The sequence below is a fragment of the Mustela lutreola genome, chromosome 11 (genome assembly GCF_030435805.1).
Source record: "Mustela lutreola isolate mMusLut2 chromosome 11, mMusLut2.pri, whole genome shotgun sequence".
NCBI lineage: Eukaryota > Metazoa > Chordata > Mammalia > Carnivora > Mustelidae > Mustela > Mustela lutreola.
Window position 1 is genome coordinate 11,710,945 of NC_081300.1, and position 13,000 is coordinate 11,723,944.

Here is a 13,000-nt window from a genome sequence, read left to right on the forward strand (position 1 = left end):
TCCAACATAAACAAAGTATTCTTAAAACTTAACAATAGGAAAACAAATAATGTGATTAAAAATGGGTCAAGGACTTTAACAGATCCCTCATCAAAGAAGATAGAGAAGTGGTAAATAAACATGCTCCACATTTTATGTTATTAGGGAAAATGAACAATAAAACAGCAGTGAAAAATATTTACACACATATTAGAATGGCTAAAATCTGGAAGCAGAGAACACCAATGCTGACAAAGAGGAAGAGCTATAGGAACTCTCATTCGTTGCTGGTGGAAATACAAAATGGCAGCCATTTTAGAAGACTAGTTTATGGTTTGTTACAAAACTAAGTGTACTCTTATCGTATGATCCAGCAATCATTCTCCATGGCATTTACCAAAAAGAGTTGAAAATTATGTCCACACAAAAACCTGCACATGGATGTTGATAGCAGCTTTATTTACAACAGCAAAACTTGGAAGCAACCAGATTGTCCTTCAATAAGTGAATGGATAAACTGGGTTATATCCAGATAATGGAATATTTTTCAGTGCTAAAATACAGTCAGATCTAATCAAATCAAATCAATCAATTAACCAATCAGCTGTCAAGTTGTGAAAACTCATGGAGAAAATTTAAGTGTATATTACGATGAGAAAAAAGCCAATCTGAGAAGTCTACCGACTTTATGATCCCAACTACATAAAATCTGTGAAAAGGCAAGACTATTCAGACAATAAAGAGATCTGTAATTTCCAGGGATGGAGAGGAGAGATGAGTAGGCTGAGCACACAGAATTTTTAAGATAGTGAAAATACTTTGATATTCTAACAATGCATCATTATACTTTTGTCAACCTAATGAAAAGTAGGCCAGCAAGAGTAAATTCTCAGATAAAGTATGGACTTTGAGTGATTATGATGTATCAGTGTAGGTTCATCCTTGGTAAGGAATGTGACATTCTGGTGAGCAATGTTAGTAACGGGGGAGGTTATGTGTTGTAGGGGTCGGAGACATTTATGGGAAATTTGTACCTTGACCTCAATTTTGTGTGAACTTAAAATTGCTCTAAAATAATCTGAAAAAAAAAAAAAAGAAAATACATTCTTAAAAAGATTTTATTTATTTATTTGAGAGAGAGCATTAGAAGGGGGAGAAGTAGAGGGATAGGCAGACTCTCTGATGAGCATGGAACCAGATGCAGAGCTCAATCCCATGACCATGAGATCACAACCTGAGTCAAAGTCAGATGTTTAACCCACTGAGCCACTCAAGAGCCCCAAGAAAATGCATTTCTGAATGTGGAAAATAAATTGTGTTGCCCATTTTCATATCATGTTTGGGTGCCAGTTTCTGCATTGAAGAGTACATGCTCACTCAGAGTAATTTTTTAATTGGTTAGAGTTTGTGCCCTCCTTGTAATTTTCATAATTTCCAGTTATCCAGATAATTCATGGCAAGTGTTTTCATTAAAGATGAGAAAACAGATTAAGTAGCTAGAGCTCTCTTCTTCTGATTCCTAGACTATTAGCACAATTTAAGATAAAATTCTAATGAACTATAAAAACATATTTGAGAAATTCCTTTTCTTTCATGGATCTTACTCAGTCATAGAAATTGTTTGGTATTCTTCTCATTCTGAATTCATATTGATAAATTTCCATTCACTGATAAGAAGTGAAGGAAATGATGTGTTTCTAACTTTTTTTTTATATAAAAGATTTTATTTATTATTTATTTGACAGAGAGAGAAATCACAAGTAGGCAGAGAGTCAGGCAGAGAGAGAGAGAGAAGCAGGCTCCCGCTGAGCAAAGAGCCCGATGCGGGGCTCGATCCCAGGACACTGAGATCATGACCTGAGCCGAAGGCAGCGGCTTAATCCACTGAGCCACCCAGGCGCCCCTGTTTCTAACTTTTGATGTGTATGCCAATGTGAATGTTCCAGAGTCAAAATCTCTTTAATCACTGAGGATTTGCAAAGAGACCCATTAGAAATATCATTGTCTCTCATAGGACAAGCCCAGAGTTCCTAATTTAGTACAAATTAACTTTATAAATCTGTGTAGATTTCCTTATCTAAGGTATCTTCAAATCCCATGCCCACATAATTCATCTTTCCTGACTGTTCTTAAAAGAGGAGATAAGGTTACTCATGATTTGGGTAGCATTATTGTTCATGCTTGCTGATTATACATCCTAAACATCTTCATTTGGACTGTAGCTCATTTCATTTCATTTTATTTCATTCATCACTAAGTTTATTATACCAGTAAAGTCCTGCATACTGGTCTATGAAGAGCTAACTGTTGCAATCCTTAAGAGTAAACAAGAATCTCATTGTTGTTCTACTCCTCTAAAATCTTTCATGGAACTACAGTGATTCCATTTGCCCAATATTTAAGAAGAATAGAGCCATGAAGAAGGTGTAAATCTACATAAATCTACTACTAATTCTAATTGTTATTGCTTTTCTAGATCTTTCAGTATGCGCTGAACATGTAATCCAAAGGACTTCTATGCTCAAATGGTGTCCTTAAGTGAAAATGAGAAGTTACAAACATTTAGAAAACAACCTCAGTTCTATGTGTATAGGATAATAAATACCCCACAGTTTGGTGTAATGATAATCTATTGAACTCATAACCAGAAAATGCCAGGCTTAAATTCCAACTTCCTCATTTAACTATGTGATTTTGAACTAGATTTTTTTTTTTTTTTAAGATCTTTATTTATTTATTTGAGAGAGGGTAAGAGTGAAAGACATCATAGGGAGAGGGAGAAGCCAACTCAGCCCTGAGCAGGGACCCAAATGGTGGGCTCCATCTCAGCACCCTGAGATCCATGACCTGAGCTGAAGGCAGATGCTTAACTGAATCACCCACATGCCCCTTGAACTATATTCTTAAGCATTCTGAACTTCAGTTTGCCAATGCATGTAAATGTGGCTACTAAAAATTTATGCTTTTTATCAGGATAAACACTACTTATGTGTATTCATTTGACTTTTTAAGCAGGATTTATCTCAGTACTGGCCTCACTAGAGTCGTATATTCTAGATTCTCATCCCTCCTGTGTTCCTCTGCTGCAGAGGAGAGTGGCTGTCTTATAATGCTCAAGGTCCATCCAAGCATAATGATGAATTTTAGGAAGAAAGTTAACTGAATTCCTTTAGAAAGAGGTATTAAAAAAGTAATAACAATTGCATCTGGAATCTTATAGTTCAAATACCAATAATCTTGGATTTGTTGTTAATCTTTCTGGAAATCATCTTCCTTGTTGTATAGAAGATAAAATGTGGTGATGAATATAAAATCTACTTGAAAAGCAAAAGCCCAACATAAATTTAAGACCCAATTTTAGTGGTGATATTATTACCTGTTTTTCTTATATTCCTCAGCAGTAATTCTATCACATACAACTTCTAGGTTTTATTAATCTAAGTCATTAGTAACTGCTGTCCAATATTCCTGTCCTCCAATAATTCATTTTGTTTCCATAAAGGAAGAGTGAGTGAGAAGTGGCTGTCCAGATAGGGGTTATAGCTCAGAGGCTTAGCTCCCTTGCATCTGGATAGTTCTATAGTAATAGTTCCTGCTCATGTAATGAATGTAAACAGAAATAATGTGGTTGGTTCTGGGCCAACAGAGTTGAGAAACATTTCCCTAATACATAATATAGCCAGGCAACAAATGTGTATCCCCTGCATTAACCAAAAAATGACACAAACGATATGCAACTATTCAAATGAAAAGATCTAAGAAGAAATCTAGCTTCTTTGTTAGTCCACAGGGTAACTTTGTCTAAAAAGGGCATCACGGAGTCTCCTCTAATGAAAGATGAAAAGGACTTGCACAAGGGAAGGGCAGATGAGGCTTGGGAAAGTGTGAGCTGATGGTGAGGAGGTATTTGCAAAAGAGCTTGGAGGCATGATGGGGGATGGCAAGACTGATTAGCAAGGAAAGGTCTATCCACCTAAAAGGGAAAGCAGGAAGTAGGAAAGAGGGAAGTTGTAACAATGTGGTAATAACAAGTAAGATAACCGCTTCATTATTATTTCCTTCTGCAAAGTAAAGCTAATATACCCTCCTAGAGCATTCCTTTGCTTTTTTTTTTTTTCTTTCCTGCAATTAAAAAAATAATAATAAAAAAAAGAAACTTGTACAGGGTGCCTGGGTGTTTCAGTTGGTTAAGCATCTGCCTTCAGTTCAGTTCACGATCCCAGGGTCCTAGGATTGAGCCCCATAACCAGGCTCTCTGCTCCCAGTGGGAAGCCTGCTTCTTCTCCCTCTCCTGCTTCTGCTTCCCTAGTTTGTGCTCTCTCTGTCAAATAAACAAAATCTTAAAAAAAAAAAAGAAAGAAAGAAACTTGTAGAAAAATGTGAGTTTGCATAAGTACACATACCTGTATACACACATGCATATGTACATGTGAATCTTGAAACTAAACTAATATGAAAAATTTCTGAATTGAAACACTAGTTTTGTAAAAAGCTCATCATAAGCAATGTTAAATTTGTAACTAGAGAGTCCCATCAACAATGATTGAGAGAAAGAGAAGCCCATAATTTCCTTCCAGTAAAGACAAGAATTTATCAGTCATTGCATTATATATAAACAAAATTATTTAGGGGAAAAAACATAATTGGACATTTTCATTGAAACCTATGGGATCATTCTGGAACACTAGTGGCAGTTTTGTTTTCTAGTCAACAGTCACTTTATTTCAGATGAACATGGTTCCCATTTTCAAACGCCAAATGATTTGGACACATCTTTATCTCCTAGCTCAGTCACATGGAAAAATGTTAAAATAAAACCTGCTCCATTTTTGGATCGCCGAGGCAGTGTTGAGATTGTTGTCAACACAAAAGAAACACTTCTTTATATACCGAGAGGACTATTTATTCTTCCTATGACAGAATAAGCGTAGTGGGGATTGCTCTCTTTCCCTGGGAGTCTCCAAGCCTCTCCACCGGTTTCTGGTTTGCTCAGTTAATGTGCTGTGGTCCCTTTACTTCTCATGTGATTATTTATTCTATAGCCTATTAGATTTTATTTTACAAAATAATTGTTTCAAAGTAGGTATCTTATTCCCATTACAGAGATGAAGCAATCAAATTTCAAGGGATCCAATTCTGTCAGGACAGGAATAACAATAACAACAAGAAGAGTTTAAGTTGAGGGACAGCTGGCTGGCTCAGTCCGTCAAGCGTCTGCCTTGGGCTGAGGTCATGGTCCAGGGATCCTGGGATCCAGCCTCCTATCAGGCTCCCTGCTCAGTGGCAACCCTGCTTCTCCCTCTCCCTCTGCTGCTCCCCCTCCTTGTGCTCTCTGTCTCTCTCTGTCAAATAAATAAAAAAAATCTTTAAAAGTAAAATACTTTAAATCAGACACTTCATGCTAGACAGTAAATGAGCACTCACGTGGGTTATCTCGTTTCATCTTTATACCAACAACCCTATGGAGTATATACTAGTCCCATTTAGAGACCAGAAACTGAGGTGCAGCCGGCTGAAGACCCTTGCCCAGAGTCAAGCCTCCTGGGAGCCCAGGCCGTGTGTCTCTAAAGCCTGTGAGTGAGTGCTCCCACCCTTCACTCACGGAGAAGAGCCCTCTCCTTTTGCAGAAGAGCGACAGTGCAGGGAGGAGAGAGGCATCTCACTGGGAAGGGTATTGGATTCTCCAACATCATTATCCTTCCTCCTCGCGCTGCAACAAAAAATAGAAGCACTGGCACCAAAGTGCTGGCCTGTTTTTAAATCCCAAAAGGCAGATGGTTATTTTTAATACACTGACCTAATTGCTTGTAGTGCTCCAAGGTCAGCATAAAACTCCGGAGAGAGCCCAAGTATCTGCGAAGTTGAGGTCGGATGGAGCGAGAACAGAATCTTCTTCAACAGCCTTTCTTGGTTTGAGGTTCAATCGCTCGCTCAGAGCCATCACCTGCTATCAGAATAGACTGACGGTCTGTGTGGTAAGGGGCGAGGGGGGTTAGGGTGAGGAAGGCAGAAGAAAGGGACTGGGTTGCTCTACAAATACAGCACTTTTTTCAGAAGGACGTGGGCACTTAGAGTCATCATTCGTTGCACAAGAGCCCCTGCAGAAATCTCCATGTGGTGCTCTGTATTCTTTCTAGAGTGTTAAAATGTGATAATAACGTATAATTTGGATTATGTCAGTAAGGTCATGTCATAAATTACTATATCCTATTGTACTGGGATTTGGGGATGCAGAACAAGTTGCATGAGTTTGATGGGACACTGCTGGCGATCTTTTCAAGCACAGTTCAGTGCTGCGATGGAGGGGAGCTTGCGAGTCCGTCTTCCTACCCAGGGCAGGGAATTACTGCTCTCCTGGCAACAGAGACACAATAGCTCACAGGCAAAATACGTCAACTGCTAGAACAATGGCAGACAGCTATATTTTATCATATTTTATAAATTATATTTTTAATATTTTGTCTGATTAAGTATGACCTTTTAATTTCTTTTGGATCCTGAAAGACAGAGTATAATGTGGACGTTCTGCCTCTGTTATCACATTCAGCAAATAAAACTATAGAACTGAACTGACTCTTGTAATTATGATAATATCGGACAAAGCATTGGGCTCTACTACTTGGAGTCACTTGGAGTGACTGAAACCCTTCTCCATGCATGACATCTCCTCAGAAATGAGTTTCAGGATCAGATCCCAGGTGCATTCATGTTTGTTTGCTGTGTAGCTGTTATTGCTTATTCTAGGACACGGACTGGAAAGGAAGGGGAGGGAATAAAATGACAGAGTGAGGAGAAGAGTCACATTGATCTAATTTCATATTTAACAACATCAGCAGAATCCTCCTGGGGGTTTGGGAGTGTTAACAACGGGTGACATTCCAGAGTGAGAATTAGAAGATCATTTCTGAGAAAGCATTGAGATGTGGTTTACAGCAGAGGTCAGCAAACATGTTTTGTCAGTCGCCAGAAAGAATGTTTCACATTGTGGGGCGTGCCCTTTCTGTTGTAGCTGGTCGACTCTGCCACAGATAGCACATGAATGAATGGAAATGGCTGTGTTCCATTAAAACATTATTTATATAAACAGGCAGCAGGCTGGATCTGATCCTCAGGACAGAGCATACCAACCGTGGTTTAGAGTCTGAAGACAGACTTGAGTTTTGATGTGACCAAGGCTGGCACTGCATGAAAGTCAACGTGGGTGGAAGCTTCAGAGACAGAGCCCACGTGGGCATCAACTTAGAAGCTGGGCTGTTGGCTAGTGACACGAAGAAGACGTATCTCTGCATATGTATGAACTAGCTACAAGGCACGGTCGTTCCAATGATACGGGCAAATAATGGGAAAAAATTGGGAGATGTGCCATGTACACAGCATTAAATGATGAGATGTTATAGCTGAATTTCCTACTCAGGTACTTAAGGCCAATTCCCCAATGGGAAGCTGGGGGAACCCTTGCTCCAACACCTCTGCTGGTAACTGCTTCTGCGCTGCGGATTCCCAGTGGCACACATTATTTTACGAGTTTCCACATACTGCTGATTCATAGCTCCAACTATTGGTAATTGACTTTCTCTATTGAGCCAGAATTTGTTTCCCTGTGACTGTTACCTAATCAACCTATTCCACATTAATAGTCTTTCAAATGTCTGAAGGACATTGTCATTCATGTTTTCCCTGGGTTTCTCTCCTTCAGCAGACTAGTTCTCCCTCCCTTCTTTTGGGATGAATAGAATGGAAGGGAGATACATACCCATGATTTTCAGGATGCCTACAATATACGCGTGCATGCGCACACACACACACACACACACACAGGCACACACATACACAGCCCCACAATAAATTCCTGTGGACCTCTACTAGGAATCTCTCTTTTGTTCATAATAATTAATATGCAACCATACATATTAATCAATTCTTTAAATAAATAACTAATGTCCTTTCCTTTGCAATGTAACTTGGTCTCCTGCTCAAATATGGCATTTTGTCAGAACAAAGAAATACCTAGACAAGCATAATGTATGGCAGGAGGAGCAGTCTGGGTTGAGAGGAGAAGTCAGAGGACGTCATGTGGTTATTCCTTTGTCTAAACTAAATAGCTCCTAGATAGTGCCATATATATGGCAGGGGCTCAGGACACACATTGATGATTAATTAATTAGCTAATTAATAATGATATATTTAATAGCGTTAATATATGCTGACACCTCCACTTACTGACCCAGGTCACCAGAACTCCTGCCCGCGTTGCAGAACCTCTCCAGTCCACCTGGATCTTGGTTAAATACGTTGAGGGAAGGCATAGATTTGATTGTGAATTATCCCACGTATGCATGGTTCATGCTAATTTTAAAAGACAAAAACATTTTTCGAGTTTTTCAAAATCGTTATATTCTTGTAAGTTTCTACGTCATAATATTACAAATTCTCTGGTTCTTTGCAATTGCTCCTTTAGAAACAACAGAAGCCTTTTCACGGCATCTCTCGTCCATTATCAACTCACTGGCATCCTGTTTACTTTTCAGAGCCTTGACGCTATTTGACTTCCTCCTCAAGGTCTTGTTTGGCACGTTCCGTCAGAATTAATTGTTCCTTCCCCAGCACTCCCATGGCAAAACTTGTATTTAGCAAATTAATTTTCTCATGGTTTACTTAGTTATTTATATGCGTATGTCCCCCATAAGGCTTTACGTTCCCAGTAGCGGTGACTATGTCTAAAGCATCTTTGAACATTCCCTGGGCCTGATTCAGAACCTTGTAAAAGTAGGTGCTCAAGCCGTGTTCATTGGAATCAAATTGTCTCCCGACATATGGTTCCAGCAATATGACATCCCATGTTTGATTGCAGATATCTCGGCCATACAAAGTGTTGTACAGGATGTATTTTTCAAAATTAAGGCTAATTAGAATTAATTTTCTTCTGAGAGTCATTTTAGAATTTCACAAGAGCCTGCATGATAATTAGGGACACTCAGGAGTGTCACCAAACCTGGAGTGGGAGTCACTGTTCCATCAAACAGGACCCCCCAAAGTTGCTCTCAGGAGGCTATTAATTTCACTGACTGCAAAATGTGTCAAGGTTTATTAAGTGAAAATCTCATAAAGGTTTGCAAATAAAGTAGCGCGTATGCAATATAGATAGTATGTGGTTCAGTTCCCTTAAGCAGAAGAGAATTAATAAACAAAGTAGAGCAGCAGTGTGTTTATTCTCAGGAGTGTCCTTCAAGGATGGTGATGGGAATATGGAGCACTTAATTCTTGCATTTAAGAGAAATACAGCATGAAGTGTAAGCGAAAGTGCAGTCGGTTTGAATCTTTTGGACTTGTAATGAAATAAGAAAGATAGCTCTGTGTTCACACATAAATTATACAGCAATCAATATTTTAATTTTAACTCTCCTGAAATATAATTTTTCTCCTTATTATCCTTCATTTCCAATAGAGTCGGAGGGTTCCTCAAACCAGCTGGAAGATGAAAGAGTGAATACCTCAAGGACCAGAGCCCTTTCCTTGAATGAAGGAGCCCTTGGAGGGAAGCCCTGGTGAGAAGAGGTCTTGGATTACCCAGGGTCGGAGCTATTATGGTATGGAGAGAGGTAAAGGGTAACACTTCATTAAAGCTAAAAGGTGAAAAGCTGTGGATTTAATTGAATTAAATGACAGCACACATAGACAGAGCGAGAAAGCTTTCCCATAGAATCGGTGCTCTCTGGAGGGAGGGAGTTTAATTCCTACTGTCATCAGGCCGAGGGAACGTGTGGCCCCAGTTAATTTCATTTCTCTCTGGGGGACAAACGTATCTGGGCGGTGATGGGCATACGGATTAGTGGAAGGATTAGTGCTGGCTTTCTGAGACGCATGTGCACTTAGGAGACGGGCTGCCCTCGTACCAACTCACAAGCAAGAACTTTGCAGAAAGAGCCTGAAATAGCCCAAAGAATGTACCAGAAGAATGAGAGCCACTGCTGTTTTATTCAAGTGTTTGAACGTCGGCTCCCCCAGTCAAGCCATAGACTGGCCATAGACTGACAAAATAGATGCTGTCACCCCAGCGAGGCTGAACAAGGAAGATTTTACTGAGTCCAGTCTAAGGAGCAGAGAGAGTATGTATGGACAAAGAAAGGGCAAATTAATTCCATGAGGTTTAGCGCACAACTCAGTTTCAGAGGCTTAATTTTAGCTTGAAATATAACTAAGAGCAGAGAACAGCAAAAGCACCTTTAGAAATGAGAATTATTTACCCTAAGTCAAGAATCCAGTAGTGTTTTAAAAGACTTAAGGGTCACCAGGGTGGCTCAGTGGGTTAAAGCCTCTGCCTTCATGGGTCATGATCTTGGGGTCCTGGGATCGAGACCCACATTGGGCTCCCTGCGCAGCAGGGAGCCTGCTATCCGCCCCCCCCCCCCCCCCCGCCTGCCTCTCTGCCTACTTGTGATCTCTGTCTGTCCAATAAATAAATAAAATCTTTAAAAAGCCATTAAATTATACATTATCACTCTGTCTTCTAAAAAGAAAAAGAAAACATAAAACAATTCTTCCCATGATAAAAAGACTTTATTATTTGGCCAAACTTTTTCTAATTTGATGGCACACTTCCTCATTTCAAATATAGGTACCCCCTGCTTTTCAAAAGTTTGTGTTATGCCCTTTTGCTTTTATGAAAGACCTACGTTAGTATCAGTTTTCAGTATCAGAAACACACCCAAGAAGGGCTATCACCTTTACAAAAAAAAAAAAAAAAAAAAAGGTAAAAAAAAGATTTTGAGCTTTGTGCATCAGATAGAGGCAGAAGGCTCCTAGAACAGTGAGCTTGGCCCCAAGTTCCTTCCCCATGAACTACACTCAGCATCTCAGCCGCAAGCCGCCAGAACTATGAGCACCTGGGCTTTGTCTGGATTTACTTTGTGTATCCATTAGCAAGATGTGCCCTAAAGCATCAGAAAAGTCCTAGACAGGTTATTTTTTGGGTCTGGGTGGGGATGTTAATTTTTGTTTGCCATTTATATTAATGGTAATTGCTTCTTTGCTTCTATACCATTTGGCTTAGGAAAAATTTCAAAGGAACACTATACTTTTGGATAGTGGGAGAAACCCTACGAACATAGTACAATATTTTATATTTTAAACTATCTCAATGGCATTCAAGTCCCAACATGCTATGAATGCCTAATACACTTTAAACCAATTAATTTGGCATAAGTGAAAAAATTAGACACATCAAGAAAATTAAAAAGGTGCTAATTAGTTCCCACTATGTTTGGAGAGGAGAAAGTGGGAATCTTGAAATAAACTTATTGATACAAATGAGAGCTTTACTATGTCCCCTTTGAATAGATAGAATTCCAACTTGAATGAAATTAGGAAATTAATAATTTCTTCGAAGTGTAGCTATGTTTTCTTAAGTGTTTTATTACATTATTTACTCCTTTATTATTTACTCCTAGGTGTAGCTGAAACAGAGGGTATCTGAAATATGTCAAGGTCATAAAGCTAAGCCAGACTTTTCAATGATCATCACCATCATCTTTATCATATAATCAAGTGTCTATCTTCATTTCTTGAAAATGATAAAATGCCTTTCCTATATGTAACATTGTCCCAATATGTTGTACACATTAAATGTATATATAAACATGGAATTTTTAAGAAAATGAGAATAAAATTTCATAAATAATAATTTAAATACTTCTACTTCATACATTAAAGATTCAAGTCATATCAATAACATTCTCTGAAAAGAGCAGTCTGATTAAATATGCTTCATTAATTTTGAAAAAGAAAGCTTAATGATCTGATCTAAACAAGTTAACATCTAAAGGTGGATAAGTATCGATATTCAGTTTTAATATCTACATTGCTTAGCTGTTCTGTTTTTTGATTCGTGTAATTCCTTCTTTCTTTCCTGATGTCCTTGTTCTTGTAAATTTTGTGAATTAGAAATTTTATATATATGTGTGTGTGTGTGTGTGTGTGTGTGTATAAAACCTTAAACTAATGGCTTCAAACCTATCAAAGTTTTCCATTTAGTAGATTTTCAAGCAGTTTAGATAAGGTGGATAGTTTTAAAATGTGCAGGTGTGTAGAGACACACTTTGCCATATGATGATCAATAAACCTCCGGATATCAATAAAATTCTTTCACAGCCACTTCCTCTCTGTGTAAAGTATTGAAATATTCTAAATGATGTTATTGTTTTTGTAACATCATCAGTTTGACTATATCTTATACAGATTTATACTTTATTTTAATATTTTGTCAGGCTTTGGTATATTTCCTATGAGGGCCTCACAAAATATGTTAAGGGATATTCCCCTAATTTTTCTATCTTATGAAAGAGTTTGGAAAGATTGGTGTTATTTTTTCTATGAAAGTAAGCCATTGAGGGCATTACACTAAGTGAAATAAGTCAGCCAGAAAAGAAATACAGGGTCATATTACTTATATGTGAAATCAAAACAAAACAAAGTCATAAAAGCAAAGATTGGAATGGTGGTTAGCAGGGGCTGGGAAGTTGGGAGAAAGGGGAAATATTGGTCAAAGATTACAAGCTTCAGTTATATGTTGAAAGAAATTCTGGGCATCTAATCTACAGCATAGAGATTCTGATTAATAATACTGAGGTAATATACTGGAAAGTTGCTAAGAGTGTAGATCGTCAATGCTATACATTACAAAAAAGAAATGGTAGTTAGGTGACATGATATAAGTATTAGCTACTGCTGTGGTGGTAATTATTTTGCAATTTAAGAAAATGACAGAATGGGGGTGCCTGGGTGGCTCAGTGGGTTAAGCCTCTGCCTTCGGCTCAGGTCATGATCTCAGGGTCCTGGGATCGAGCCCTGCATCGAGCTCTCTGCTCAGTGGGGAGTCTGCTTCCTCCTCTTTCTCTGCCTGCCTCTCTGCCTGCTTGTGATCTCTGTCAAATAAATAAAAAAAAAAAAATCTTTAAAAAAAAAACCCATAAATGAAATTTTCATTTCACTTGTTTTAGTTTTTAGATCTTAAATATCCATTATC

At 38.4% G+C, this 13,000-nt stretch overlaps 1 long non-coding RNA gene across 7 annotated transcripts; it reads left to right on the plus strand.

Annotated features, from left to right (window-relative positions):
- Nucleotides 1-5,841: 5,841 nt before the first annotated feature.
- Nucleotides 5,842-11,674, plus strand: LOC131811326 (uncharacterized). 7 transcript variants are annotated; one of them, XR_009345882.1, is made up of 4 exons: nucleotides 5,842-5,945; nucleotides 7,067-7,540; nucleotides 9,425-9,566; nucleotides 11,427-11,674. It is a non-coding gene; the product is annotated as an uncharacterized LOC131811326 (long non-coding RNA). The 7 variants fall into 7 exon arrangements; XR_009345886.1 differs by having other exon boundaries at nucleotides 5,842-5,954; nucleotides 7,394-7,540; nucleotides 11,427-11,672; XR_009345885.1 differs by having other exon boundaries at nucleotides 7,067-7,393; nucleotides 9,425-9,578; nucleotides 11,427-11,671.
- The last annotated feature ends 1,326 nt before the right edge of the window (nucleotides 11,675-13,000 follow it).